Source organism: Brachyistius frenatus, unplaced genomic scaffold, assembly GCF_029030835.1.
Source record: "Brachyistius frenatus isolate BFR_SWC_R1_liver_20210118 unplaced genomic scaffold, ASM2903083v1 Contig_16, whole genome shotgun sequence".
NCBI classification, from domain to species: Eukaryota; Metazoa; Chordata; class Actinopteri; family Embiotocidae; genus Brachyistius; species Brachyistius frenatus.
In genome coordinates, this window is record NW_027210615.1 from 2024782 (window position 1) to 2039372 (window position 14591).

At 41.5% G+C, this 14591-nt stretch overlaps 1 protein-coding gene across 1 annotated transcript in view; it reads right to left on the reverse strand.

The window, feature by feature from the left end:
* Nucleotides 1-13504, reverse strand: part of LOC138618272 (vitamin D3 receptor A) — a 64743-nt gene extending 51239 nt beyond the window's left edge. Inside the window, exons 1-2 of the mRNA XM_069693890.1 lie at nt 13416-13504; nt 12307-12461 (exon numbers count right to left, since the gene is read on the reverse strand). The gene's annotated coding sequence lies outside the window, so the exon portion shown is untranslated. The remainder of the gene's footprint in view (nt 1-12306; nt 12462-13415) is intronic.
* Nucleotides 13505-14591: the final 1087 nt, after the last annotated feature.

The window sequence follows — 14591 nt, forward strand, 5'->3', positions numbered from 1 at the left end:
TACGCTCACTTCAGTTTCCAATTAGTGGGTAATGAAATTAACATTATCAACAGTAAACTTGTTTCTGTGTTCACTCAATCTCTGTGTCAATATCAAATTTCTCATTCATAGTACTGTTACTTTGCAACTTTAAATCTATTTTTGTACAAGTACCTTCCTTGCCAGTTCTAAGGCCTCACAGGTTTTATGAGTCAACCTGAACTGTCCACGGTTAAGATTAGCTTGTCTGATGTCATATGAATTGACACAAAAGTCTTTTCCGTTGTTTGCCTCACTCTGGTGCAAATAATTTCCTGTCTAAGGTGAATTAAAATACCTCACCCTCCTTGCTGCCTCTGGCTCCCAGCCAGCTGAGGGGCCTCTCAGGCTGCATGACGGGGGCTGAAAGCTTCTACCTAAACCAGATTGAGTATCATTAGGTTTCCTTCTAAGGATCTTTCTGACATTTCTGGTGCATTAGGAAAAGTAATATAGGCATGGCAATATTGTCAAACCTTCCATGACTATATTGTTATGCTTGCTTTAAGTATAGTTTTTGTGAATAGAGAACATTTGTGAAATTAAGTAATGATGTAAAGTAGTCTGTATAATACATCCTCTCAGAAATGTGTTAATCCTTCCAGCTGATGCCATGTCAGGCATCTCTACTCCCTGCTTGCTTTTGTCTTCATTCTGGTTTCCAGCAAGTGAACAACATGTTCAGTGGGACTGAGGTCAGGCAGCCTAACTTCACCAGTCAAAAACATTCCTCTGTTTGGCCAAAACAGAAAGAAAAACATGTCTTTTTTTGCTGCATTTTGAATATCACTGTTCAGTTGCGTTCTCCTAAAATTTAGAAATATACATAATAAAAGTGCTACAAGTCTCTACACTATTCACCCAGTATGGAAGTAAAAGGCCTCAAACAGTTAACGTAAGACTTTATTAATCCCACCCGGAAATTCTTGTTGTTGCACCATTTCAAATGTGTGGTAAAGAAAATGAATGCTGTTGTTTTAGACTCAACAGGATGTTTTACTGGTAATAACATCGTCTTCTGGCACCCTGGAACTGATGAGCGGTGCAATTTTGATAACTTTTTCCTTCCACATCATTGTGACGCCAACAGTGTCTTCACAATGTCCAGTCTTTGTCACGCTCGCATGTTCAAACCACTGACATGTTTGTTTCAAAGCTGCTTCCAAATACAAATATTTGAAAATAGAAGTGTGAAATATAATTTTTTTTTTTTTGCTAGGAACAAGCTACTTTTCATCGCTCTCAAACAAAACCATCCATTGAAAAGAATCCTGAAACAAACTGTGCCACTAAATTTCATATTATTTTACATCACCAGGTCTGATATGTTTTCTACGGTTTAAGTTATTCATTTTAGTGATCCTCCTGAAAGCAAGACCTCAGATATGCAATATTGAATCCGGAAGCTCCAATGCGCCAATAATTTGCATTGACATCCAGAGCTGTAAATGCATTACACAAACTGACCAAAGTAACACAATGACGGTCATGTGAAAACTCACCAACACACATACTCTGGAAGTGAATCTGTGAAACGGAGTGAGAGAAAAATATGAAACGGGGAACAACAGTGATAGAGGGCAGCGGCAGAAGGTGATTGGAGGAAAAACCAGGGAGTGTAACTGTAGATAGTGTGGAGAAACTGTTTGGTTACCGTGAAACAGCTGTGTCAGCTTTCAGCATACTTACTGGACACCTTGCGCACACGCAGCACGGACAAAATCAAACGCGTATGTACTCGCGGAGATATTCTGTCAAAGTTATGGGCAGAGAGTGCCTGAAACACACATTGTCACACTGTAGCACAGCTGCCAGATGCATGTGGCATGTTGCACACACCCGCAGCCACCGACATCGACACAATTGTCACCCACATAGAATTCAATGCGAACACTGTAGCTGTGTTTTGACAACTCGGTGGAAATGTGAAAATGACGAGTTTTGACACCAGCAGATGAGTAGCCGGGACGAGAAGCAGGTATGTGGAGCAGATATATACGACCTGACAAATACCGGTTGGAAGGAAGCTCCGCCACACTCCACTTACTGGGTTGGAACATATCAGCTACAGTTTTCTGCTTCATAAAAGGTCCAAAATGCTGTCAGCATAATGCAAATATCAGCAATAGCCTGCACAACCTATTCGAATGTCCGACACGTTATTGCCGTTTGGCCTGAAAGTTAAACCAGTAACTGCTGGTCGTGTCAAAGAATGCAACAGTGCCATCGCTAAAGAGGTGTGCGGGTTGATTCGGTGACAGCAGGGCCTGCGGTTTTACCTGCGGGGCCGCTGGCTACACGTAGAAAAGAAATAAATACAAATAAAAAATATTTACATTTGGATCAATTCTTTGCGTTTGTTTGTTTGTTTTGTTGGTCTTTGTCTGTGTGGGTCACAACAAGTGCCTGTGACGATGCCCAGCCACAGCTGCAAGTAATAAGTAAATTAGGGATGATGGCGGTGTTTCCGTTCGGTGTGGCTGGAGTCACAAGACTGCCAGCTACACACACTGACATGCTTGTCTGCATAAGAGCATTTCATTGAGTGTGATAATTATGGGCAATATGAGTTTTTAGTTCTGTAGTTCTTTTACTCCTCGTGTCAATAACACTGGTTCCCTTTGCTGTACGTGTTCCTCCGTCGTGTTCTCTGTCCAACCTCGCTAAACATTTATTAAATGCACTTATTTCAGATGTGCCATTCAAAATAGCTTTCACTTTTATTGTGGAAATATTGAACTACAACCTGATATCAGTGAGCAGCCTTCAATTTGAATCACTCGTTTCATTTTTGAATTTCGTGCACAGACGTCTGAAATACACAGGCATAAATAAAACATGTTATTAAACTGCTCTTTTGTTCAACAAAAACAGGCTTTCATCAAAATCCAATAGATTGTTATTTATTATTGTAATTCCATAAAATAGAACTAGAGATTCTGAAGCTATACAACCCAACCACACAATTAATCTCTCAAAGAAATTACTGTGTTAAAACATCCGACATTAATACAATTTTCTATGCATCATTAAATTATTATTATTTTTTTTTTTAAGTAATTTCTCTACCTTATTGTGGCCAAATTCACAATGTTTTCAATTGATTTGGTGAACATTGGGAGAATATTGTATTGAAATCCAGAACACATACTTGTACAATGTGTGAAACAAATCCGAGAAGTAAGTTTAGTCTAAAGAAAGAGAAAGGCGCAAACACACACACACACACACACATTTTAATCTCATTTCTGGTCTTCAAGTTGCGTCATTCTCCCAAATGTGTGCAAATGTTAGAGAGAAACGAACTACGTACGAGTATGTGTGTATGTGGCGATGTTTTTTCCTCTACTCTAAACTCTGGGGCGTATACTACAAGCTTCGGTGAGTGTAGCACTAAAACAAATCTGACCCAAGCCGACTCCAGCTGCTGCCAAAAGCAACCAGAGTCTTAAATGGTACATAATGCAGCACACAGCAGGACAAAAAATGGGACAGAGCAACACAGAAAATCCATAACAAGGCAAAAAAAACACACACAAAAAAAAAAAAACAGTATGCAAAACAAGGGACAGAGAGAGCGAACGGGGCATAGCAAGAGAACAACAAGTGTAAAATGCGGGTGGTGAAGGAAAAGAAGAAGACGACAACACGAGGAAACGAGTGACTGAAAGAAGAACGAGACAGAGCATGTTTAAGGGCAAATTAAGACTTCACTGCTACAAGGGATCGGATTCAGGACCAGCTTTGTGACCAAACCAAAAACGCCAAAGGGAAAAACGGGGGAAAGCTGCATTGCATTAAACCCTTTTTTTTTTTTTAACATATCATTTGCCGGTGGACAAGAATGCAAATATATTTTTCCGACCAACTGAGGAAACATCACCATAGGAAAATAAACTTTACATTTCTACATGTCCATTTCTCATCTGTTTGTTCAAATTCTGTCTTATTCAATTTTCCTTTAACTTTAAATAAATATCTATGAATGTCACAATTGATGTATTTTTATTTTTAAAACATTGCATATTATTTAAAATCATTTTTAGTGAGCTCCCTAGTTAAGAAATAGTACTGTATATAATGTACACAACACAATACAAACTAAATCAGCAAGGATCATCAAGGACCCAAACGCAGAATCTTTATTATAACACCTAACATACTGTAAAAAAAAATTTTTTTAAAGCTTTGTTTTTCTGCACTTATCAAACGGTTTCTGTGATCCCTGATAAGGTAAAGAGGACATCAGCGCTAGACATCGCTTTAATAAGCATATTGAGAAAATCAGAGACAAGAAAAAGGAATATCGAGATAAAATTTCCCCTGAAGTAGCTTCAAAGTTACAAAATAAAAATCCAAATCACACTGCGATGGCTTCAATTAGACACTGAAGCAATGAATCAATGTTACCAAGAGGGTATCTCTGATATCAGATATATCATTTCATCGATCTGCCATCCGGGAAACTTGTGAATCTCTGATGATTTATTAGTTCTGTATTTGCAAGGATGGAGTGAGGTCCAACAGAGTAAGATATGAAATACATAAAAACAGGAATGGTGACATCAAGCTGTCTTCTATTTAAAGAGATGTAAAGAGAGGATACAGAAACAAGGTTTCAGGAAACTAGTTTGAAGACTTTCCAAAATATATGTAATCCTACCGGAACCCGACATAAAAACCATTAAATAAATCCAAAATCAGACATAAAGTTGTCAAATCCAGCTTGTGCATGATGAGAAAAGTTAACAGATTTCCAGACTGCCCCCCTTTTGTCACTTTTTTTTTTTTTTTTTTTTAGAGAATTAAAAAATGTCAGAGACAAAAAGAGAAATTACATGACAAAACAGTATCCAATTTGAAAGGGGTCATAATTGAAGATAAAGAAATATACCACGTAAGCAATTGTGTCCTGTATCTGTGTCTGTATCTGTGAGGTTAGACAGTGAAAGTGCTATAGCTCTAAGCCAAAACATGCTTGGCCCTGTCTGCTGGTCTCGGCCTGCTCTTGTGAATCCACACTGGATACATAGTGTGTATGTACACGTGTCAAAAACATGCAGGCAGGAAGGAGAAACGAGAGACAGACAGTGAGGCATGAAACGTTCATGCCAGTAGTAATAAAGGATATTGACTTTAACTGCATTTGGAGTATTTGGAGCATGTGTGTGCATGCAGCACGGTCCCCAGTCATTCACTACACTTTTGGATGACTAATTGTCCCACAAACAGGATAAGGTGGGTGGAGCCTCCTGTGGGGGGCCTGTTGAGCTCCAACCAATCCCCCTCAGAGGGCTTGTCTCTCCCTCTCTGTGCTACAGTAGCATCAGGAAAGTGAAAATAAGGAATGAGGCAGAAAAAAAAATAAAATAAAGGTTGAGAAGGAGGGTTAGCCGCTCACTGAAAGCCCCTTCGGGTGGGCCTCCAAAGACGGACACAGAAAGAGCGAGCGAGCAAGAACGCAGACAGAAGCTGAAGCCCATTTCAGAGTGTTTGGAGTATCCTACTCAAACAGGGCAATTCTCTGCAATAGCCACAAGCGTTAACACCATCTTTATGGAGTATCATATCATATGTTATTTCCTTGCCAAATGAAAGATTGGGGGAAAAAAAAAAAAAAAGATGCATCTTGTGTTGTTAAATCTCCACACACACAAAATTGTACATGATGTAACAATTTCTTGACAACTCACTAAGAACTGAATTGATGTTCTCTCCCAATGATGGCACATGTGAGACAATATACGTGTCAAAAGGCTACAAATCCCAACATATTTATCATTAATTCAATTCTAAAATGCCACCAGAATCCCACATTTTGTTGTTATGAAACACGGATCAAACGGAGATTGTGCTTTTGGCCCCCTGATGGACGTTAACTTCAACATTCATGCCTCTTTTAGCTCTTCTGGTCTTCACCAACTCCCGAGAAAAATATCTGTCTTCTGGCAATTTAATGCTCCACTTTGTTGGCTGAAAGCTCGGTGTAAAGAGCGGTCTGTCACTCTCCCCATCTCTCCTCTTGGATGGCCCACAGAGTAAGTCCAGGTATACGTACCCTCACACGCACACACAAAAACACACACATGCTCCCAGGTTTAATGAGTGGCTACAGTAATGAGCCAGTCGTGCTTTTAGTCTGGCAGTAAAACACGTCCAAGTGAACTCTCACATCAGTCTAATTAAAAAGCCTAAGTTTAAATCAATGGAAAGTGAGTCTAATCATCCACACAGAAGGCAGTGACGGTTACAAAAGGCTTTTGGCTGCTTAGGAAAATATCCGCAGCATGGAGTTTGGTAGTCTGATTCTAATTAAACCAAATCAAAGTCAGTGATTGAGCAGTGTATTTCAGGAAACGCAGGCAGACTTTGCTTCATTTTGGGTTTTTTTGTTGTTGTTGTTTTTTTGGTTTTTTTTTTTTTTTTTTTGGGGGGGGGGGGGGCTGTGTTTATGTGACATGGGAAATGTTGGGCTTCCTGCTTGTTTTCAACAATACAATTTCAAGTTACAGTGCCCTGAATATTCCATCATGTACAGAGGAAGCTGCATGAATACAATTTGACAGTGTTGTTTTTGCCAACTTGTGTCCAAATTACTAATTGCACTTCTCTCACTGGGAGACAAAAGAGGCACACAAAAAAAAAATGTTTGACTTTTATAGAGCCATTCTGAAATATCCTGATGTTTTTACACCTCGTGGACGACAGCTGGTTTATAGAAGGAATATACCTGCAACAGGCTCAATGTATGGACTGCTTTTCTGCCAATTCAAATAGCTAATGCACATATTCAAGCCTCATCAGCATTCAAAGCATAAAAAGTGACACAAATAATGAAGCTCTTACAGCGTAATTTGTGTGGCATCAGGAGTGTTGGGGAACCAGCAATTACAGGCTTGATTCTAACAGCCTATAGCAGCACAACAGAGAACACCGCATGAAAAAGCTCACTTTCTCTAATTCAGAGAAACAGATCTCGCTGCAAAGCTTCGTTCTGTGTTTAGTTACCTCCAGCGTGTTGTCTAATCTTATGAGGCAGCAAGTTCTTTTTCTGTATTTAAAGAGGTAAAGAACTATCTCTTGTAATAATATACATTATGCTTCTTGTATCAGAATTTTGCGGTGCATTTATCATTTTAGGTACTGGCGTACGTTTCCGTCACTTTAACGCTAATGCAGATCTGCCGTTTGAGTTACCTCTGCAAAGATGGGCCGATTATGATTTTAGTCCCCTGTTAAGCGTTTAAGCTGTTCCCTGGCCAGGTTAAACCCTGCATGGCCCTGCTAAAAAAGAAGTGGGTCTGAGTTTAAGCTTAAATCAGCCTGACGGGTAAATGGATGCTGATGAGCATTAAACGAATGGCTGACTGATCTTAGACCTATCCCTGAAGGTAAAGCTCGACTGTCAGAGGAAATATTCCAAATATTTCACTAAATCCGTGCTATTTAGTATTTCCCTATCCCCAGACTCATTGCATGGATTAATGCAATCCAAGGTTTTTTTTTTTTTTTTAAAGTCAAAGTGCATACATGTTACACATGTCCTACACATTCCATTTTCAACCCATCCTCTGTTCATGAGAATTAGGTCAAACGAAAAGATAAAATGGTTCCCGAAGAAGCCCTTCATAATCACACGCAACGGATTTCAACAAGAAACAAACGAGAGCCCGTTTCTCTGAACACAGAGGCACTGTGCTGTATCTTGCGCGGCACTCTATTATCCAAAAAGCCTTTTATTTTCAAATGGTGAATGCAGTTCTGCCTTGTGGGAATAGAACCTATAACCCCAGCAGTGTTATGCTAAGATGCCCCGGACCACAACACGGCGCGCGGACCCTGTGGCCTACGCCCATTGTTCACCACCACGAGTGTTTCAGATGTAGAACCCTGAGAACCTGCAATTCTGTAAGCGCCGCTTGTATGGTAGCATGTGACCTTAAACTGCGAGGTGAGCCACTATTGACGTTTATCTCGCCAAGCCCCTTAGGGGCTTCAAACAAGACCTAATCACAGCAGCCACAACACCAGAGCCTCAACTACATTTATGTTGTAGCTACACAATTACCTCTCATAAGGAACCCATTAGCCCCTGTTTAGCACATTCACATTAAGGAGGGAGGAGGAGAGAAGGACACCGTGGCTGTGGGAATAAAGGAAAAATAAAAAAATAAAAATGGAATAACCCGTTACATGGGAATGCCACACAAAGCAGGCGGAGGTCTGTTTTTCTCAGCCCTCTTTTCCGATATATTTTTCAACAGCAGTGATTCAACCTCTGGCCGGCTCACGGAAGCTTTTACACCAAGCTACTAAAAACAGCCCGCGTCTGTTCGGTCTACTCCAACGGGGAACAGGCGCAGGGAAATATCAAGAGATAAGACAACAGACTATCCAGTTGTGTTGATTGACAGCACTACAGAGAAGAGCAGAGACAAAACAATAAAGCAATTACCGCACACAACAAAAGTTGGGGGACAAAAAAATGAAATACGAAAGAGTGAGATTATTGCGGCCGGCACGCGGATCGGTCTCCATGCAGTTTCTGCAATAGCGGAGGACAGAAGGTTTTGGTTAAAAAATGTGCTCAGTTTGAAACCTTTGAAAGATGATGCTGATCGCTGTCTGTCGAGTTCTACGGTGGACGTTATTAGAGATGTGTCGAGCCTAAGAATCTCTATCGGAGCCGATTTGATCACATTTCCATGGATTGCCGTCAGATGAACTGAAGATGACGAATGTTTGACGGACTGTATTTTGCGTCCCTCGGCCTGCTCGTGCTGCAGTGCTCCTCTCTTTTATGACAGCCGGGCTCCACAGTGCCGCGAGCACTTTGCTGCGTATATTAAAAATAATTTGGTCGCAGCAGTGAGAGCGAGCGCTGGGGGGGAAATTCACAGATACATTGATCTCAGAAGCTGGCCAGTCTTTTCTCCTTCGTTCTTGTTTGTAAAAAAAAATTAAAATAAAACTGTGTACAAATGATGGCACGGGCAATAGCTTATCATTTTTAACGTTGACCAGTTAAAATGACAGACAGGACACGGCAGCAGCTGCTGTTAAATTGGCACACTATTGTCTGGTTAAAGTACCCTCAGCAAATCTTCTGTGGGGGGGGAGACCTTCTCTGTAACACCACAGTACAATGTGGGTGGACTGAGTGGTTTTTGTAGTTCTCACAACTCAAACAGAGCGGAGCAAATCGATTCAGATAAATTCTGAAATTCACATTCTCCAAGTTGGACTTCCAGTCCCATCAAATAGATTTTTTTCAAGCAGCTTAATCAGTATGTGGCGCTAAAGAAAACCAAAGTGTAGCTACAGCTATTAATTCAATGTGGGAGATGCGTATTTAATCAAAGTTTAGGTAAACAGAAGTATCGGATTAGAATCAAAAGACACCAAATATAAAAAAAAAAAAAAAAATCACCATCAAAATGTGCCAAATAAACCATCTATGCAACAAATAAATCAATCATTGACATTATTTTACTTCCAAACAATCACTAACAATTGTTGAACCCACCATATTCCTACCGCGGCATTGTAATACTATAATATGTGTCTCGTACTCCATCCCCAATTCCTGCACCTGATGCTTACAGGACGCATTTCAACCCAAAGATTCTGGTTACCAGGTATGATTATTAAAATGATAACGCCTCCGCAGCTTTCATCAATAGACCAAAGTTTCACATTAAAGTTGCTACCTTGGTTTCTAAGGCTGTACCCAAGACTTTGTCTGTCGAATTGAATTTGGCTTTTCAATACAAACATTTAACTCTCCCATCCTTTTTTTTTCTTCCATATATTATATATATATATATATATATATATATATATATATTAATTTGGGGGGGGGAGGGAAACTCACTCACGACAATGAAGGGGGAAGAAAAGCCTGACTCGACAGCTGACACGGAGTGTAGTCGAGTCAACATATGTGTAGGGAACGTGTGTGTGAGCAGAAACAGTTGCAAAACACTCCGAGGACAGAAAAGCAAACCGATTGTTAGAAAACGGCTTCTTTATTGAGAGCTGTTATTCACCGCGGACTCTGGAAAAGCACACGTTCCCTCATGTCCCATTACTGTCGTCCCTGCTCGCGAGGACGCTCGAGGGTCGAGTTGGATCAGGTGCAGGCTGGTGTTATGCCCGACCGTCGAACATGAGCGGCGGGGCAGCGAGGAGCGGGCTGCACGGCCACCGCGGAGAGAGGCGGAGGTGGGGAAGGATCGGGCAGCGGGCTCAGATTGAAAAGAACAACAACTAACAAACAAAATAACACGGCCCGACTTGAAGAATCTCCGTGGACTGAGGGGGTGTCTGACAAGCGACTCAATTGAACAACTTTCAGAGGGCAGCTCAACTAGTTTCCTCCATATAAGGGCAAAGGCTCAACTGACATACGACCGCACATCTTAAATCTTAAATGGCTGCTCGCGAGATCACCGTCAACACGGTGGATCACAGAAAGAAAAAAAAAAAAGGCCGAACAGTTTAACAATTGTTGTGTCTGTGCTGTAAAGTGACTTCACTTCACAAATCTCTTCAACACTAAAATAAGAAGCAGAGCCGACTTCAGACTCCGTGAACAGCACAAAGTCCCTGGAAAAGAATAACTTGGAAAAGAATAACTTGTAGTAACAAAGTGTGTGTCGCCCTGTACGTAGATGTGCAAATGTGTGTGTGTGTGTGTGTGTGTGTGTGTGTGTGTGTGTGTGTGTGTGTGTGTGTGTGTGTGTGTGTGTGTGTGTGTGTGTGTGTGTACGTACATCCATATATGCACACATGCATTCCATATTGCCAGGAATTCACTTACATTTCAAAATAGTGCCCGGCACCTTGAAGGCCCCCATGCATCTGTTATCATTTTACAACCTGCCTGTAACTCAGCAGAGTACAAACCTCTGGAGCACAATGTGCTCCACTAAGCACCTCATTACAGAAAAAGGCCCTCTGTATCCCACTGAGGTAATAGGTGGGAGGGAGGACCCTTTAGATGATGGAGTCAACACAGCAACATGACAGAGTGATTGTTCCTTTTATGCCAGTAGCTCTCAACTTCCAGCTTTTTCCATATTTATAAAAGTGTAAAAAGTCAACGCTGATTCGGTAACAGCAATGGGATGTATGTGGTCAAAGAATCGTGTTATTGTAGCGGGTAGCCTGGTGTGTTTACTCACAACGTAGGAGAGCAGCAACCACATGAGATTACAATGTCCCAGAACAAGACAAAAACAAGTAAACACACAAAGGGTGCAACACAACACATCATCTGACAAAATAACACTACTTCTATTGATATAATGGTTTGGTCTTGAGCATCAAAGTGAAATGGATAAACGCCACAAATAACATTTATTGTTGGGCAATGGATGACTGAGGAGGAACATGATCAGATCTGCAGATTACACGACAACAAAATGATTCAAGTGTGAAGCATAAAATAGAAGAGAACATCTTCCATCACTGGATATTGAACACCAACATCTGTATAGCTACTATTACCTGTTAATGTACAAGCACGACATCATGTAGAATATGCAAACATGGTGTGCCAGTTGCTCCTGCAGACTCACACAACCTGTTATCTAATTGTAGTAACTGAGTGAAGTCCATCCGTGTCTGTTCTCCTCCATGCTAATAGTGTGCCTTTTGTCTTCCCCGCAGTGTCCTCCAACATCAGAGACTGACAACCTCGGAGGAAGGCATGCAACACCTCCGTGCATTTACTGAAACCACGCCACTGCATCCATCCGCCTTGTTAGTTTACACACCAAGCCATAAACACGTGTTTATTTAAAACAACGGAACAACCTCCGCTGCAGTTTTTTTTTTTCTTCCCCTCCCTGTTGGCGGTTTTAGATTTACCGGGATGTTCGCACCGGCCGCGCTGCGAGGCAGGCGGACACACACATGTGGAATGTGGAGGGAAGCACCCGCCTATAACAACAACACACACACACACACACACACACACACACACACAACATAACCGGGACGAGGCGAGTGGAGAAGTTGCCCTGAAATGCGACATTAACCTGCAATGTGAAACGCCATGTGGTCCCAACGCACGTAAACAGAGTACAGCGGGGAAACAAAGAAAAGAGCTGCATATTTTTTTATTATTATTATTATTATTATTATTATTTGTTGTTTTTTTTGCTCATGTGCAGCGGTTAGCTCATTACATCGCATGCTCAGCGGGGTCTTTGGGTGCGTTTGAGTCCCCCCCTCCCCAAAAAAAAAAAAAAAAAAACCCCAAGCCAGTGAATTGTCCCTTACCTGATGTGGCATATCAACCTTCACTTCGTGCAGGAGCAGAGCGGGGCCCAAATGTTGGGAGCCAGGTCGCCGGATTTTCCGAACCAGTGGAGTTGAATGCGGCTTCTTAACAATTCCCCCACGCAGAAAAACTTTTCCCTCTGTATAAAACAAAACTGTCAACAGAGAAGAAAAGAGGGCTGAATTAGGAAGGGCTATCTAACGGTCAGTAAAAAAAAAAAAAAAAAAAGGGGGGGGTGGGGGGGGGAGGTGGGGGTGGTTGACGTTGGAGCACCGGTGACGTCCCGTTATTTCTCGCATGGACACACTGTTACGCCAAACGTCATTGAATAAATCTGGCAAATTACTAGTGCCCTCGCTAAAGCGGAGGTAAACACCTCCAACGCTCAAAGCGCCAGAGCTTGTCCGGAATCATTAAGGCAGTGCGGGGCCATCGGCACACGAGTTAAAACATGATGTAATACTTCATTCAACCAAAACTTTGGAGTTTAATAATTGTCCACCGCTTGCTGCCATCACCCACTTATGTTACAAGGTTTGTCCGTGTGCCAAATACACACGGCCATATTCAACTGCAACACTTTCAAAAAAACAAAACCAAAAAAAAACCCCAGGAGTTGTACAGTCTCCTTTCTCCACACACGATCGGACAGATCGGTAAACGCGGCTCTGACGCAGGGTAGCGAAAGACAGCGGCGCGGCGCCAGCGCGTATAACATGGCCTTTAATGTCCACACGCTGTGCATGGTATTGTGGATGTTATTGTGCTTACAGAAGCGGGACGGCCGCGAAATGGCCTCGCCACAATGACATTACGCCCGGGCTGACTGGGTACATTGTTTGTGTCAGCGGCATGTCCAAAAATATCGCAGCCCGCTGGAGAGCAATAACAACAGCTAACGCTACGTTAACAGCAAGCACTCTTTTCTGGCCCGGAGAGCGCGTGTGCCACTCGGCCCGGGAGCACTTCTCAAAAAAAAAAAAAAAAAAAAAAAAAAAAAAAATGAAACGAGAAAGAGCACAAGTCTAATGCCACAACAGTGTTTACAACACACCTGACTACGCGGGACACCTTCAAAGCTACAAGAAAGTGCAAAAAATAAACTTACATTAGTCCACGCGAAGAGCAACGCGCGCACGCACTCCGTTAGTCCAGTTTTTTAGATCTGTATCAACATAGATGGACAGCGTTTCTCTCTAATCCCGCCCCCACGGTTTAGCAGGCAGGCATATCTATACATATATATAATCCCACCAGTGACCAATCAGAGCTCTCCGCTCTGGAACAGTGTCTGCTCCCATTGGCCAAAAAGCAAGTCGGTCTCGCGCTCGGTTTCCAGCTGTCTCCCTACCATATAGGGGTGTGTCGTGACGTAATAGACGGCCTGATAGGTAGGTATACAATTTTGGCAGTAATAATCCTTCATAAAAAAAAAAAAAAACACGTGAAATTATACGACAGCAAATTGAAATGATGAGGATTATTTTCTGCAGCTTGTAATGTTCAGGGCATTTTCTTGCATGCATTTATGAAGACTGGAGAGGTGTTAAAATGTTCACGTGATCATTTTTTTTAATTATGTTTTTCTGTAAAAATGGATGTTTTCGCATTGTTGAATTTTTACCTTAAATATACTTTGTAACTTCACGTTTCTCACCATGAATTGTTCAAGATTTACCTATACATAATATATGAAAGTTCCAGCATCCTCTTCTCTCTCTGTCCTGGAAACTGGTGGTAAGTGATAGCATACACATAACAAGACTGTACGATATATAAATATATATATATATATATATATTATATATATTATATATATATGCTCTATATAAGATGTGTGTGTGTGTATATATATATATATATATATATATATATATATATAGATAGATGGTGACATAGGAGGGCTCATTTGTCGACTTGGTGGAAGGATTCAGAGGGTATGATAGGGCCCTGTGGAGCTATACTGTGTCACCCCTGGGAGCTATTATTATAGCACTTCAATCACCACATTACCCACTCTGTAATTAGTAGTGAGTCTTTTCTTATATCCTCCTTCTGTCATTTCCCTGCATGGCCCAGTGGACAGCACAAGCTTGGAAAAGTTGGTCTCTGGTGTGTTTTTTATTTTTTGAAGGACATATCGACTGGACTTTAGCCCTTTGGCAGTTACAAAGATCCAACTGATGAAGGTCCATATTGGCGACATGCCAGTAAGTAATCCTGAAGTTCCTGTAAACTTCTTGCCAAAGCCAATGATACAAATGAAACAGGCAACATTAACTCC